Source organism: Myotis davidii, unplaced genomic scaffold, assembly GCF_000327345.1.
Source record: "Myotis davidii unplaced genomic scaffold, ASM32734v1 scaffold292, whole genome shotgun sequence".
NCBI lineage: Eukaryota > Metazoa > Chordata > Mammalia > Chiroptera > Vespertilionidae > Myotis > Myotis davidii.
In genome coordinates this window covers 2396758-2397643 of record NW_006285042.1, presented here as the reverse complement: position 1 = coordinate 2397643, position 886 = coordinate 2396758, and positions in this window count along the sequence as shown.

Sequence of the window (886 nt, the reverse complement as noted above, 5' to 3'; positions counted from 1 at the left end):
CTCCAGACTTCAACCAGCAGGATCGCAACATTGTATGCAAAGGCCAGAAACCTACTTTCAGCAGTGGAGGCCTAAGAGCTGGAACCAAGCCTCAAGCTAAAGCTGGCCCAGAATAAAAAAAAAAAAGAAAGAAAAAAAGGAGCGGTTGGGAGCTTCAGTCACCCCCAGCCTGAAACAAGCCCTCAGCCCCTCATCCAGACTAGCCAGGCACCCCAGTGGGGACCCCCAGCCTGATCCAGGACACCCTTCAGGGCAAACCAGCCGGCTCCCACCCATGCATGAGGCCTCTATCCTATATAGTAAAAGGGTAATATGGGTAATATGCAAACAGGGTAATATGCAAACTGACCCTAACAGCAGAAGGACTGGGAATGACTGGTCACTATGACACACACTGACCACCAGGAGGCAGAAGCTCAATGCAGGAGCTGCCCTCTGGTGGTCAGTGTGCTCTCACATGGGAGGAGCTCTGCTCAGCCACAAGCCAGGCTGATGGCTGCCAGTACAGCGGTGGTGGTGGGAGCCTCTCCTGCCTCCCCAGCAGCGCTAAGGATGTCCGACTGCAGCTTAGGCCTGCTCCCCGCTGGCAAGTGGACATCCCCCAAGGGCTGCCGGGCTGCCAGAGGGATGTCTGATTGCCATCTTAGGCCCAATCCCCTGGGGAGCGGGCCTAAGCCAGCAGGTGGTCATCCCCTGAGGGGTCCCAGACTGCGAGAGGGCACAGGCCGGGCTGAGGGACCCGCCCCCCACCCAAGTGCACAAATTTTTGTGCACCAGGCCTCTAGTCTACACTAATAAAAGAGCAACATGCAAATTGTTGTCACTCTGCTATGCCCACCAGCCTATCAGGATGAGTATGCAAATTAACCCAACAAAGATGGTGGTT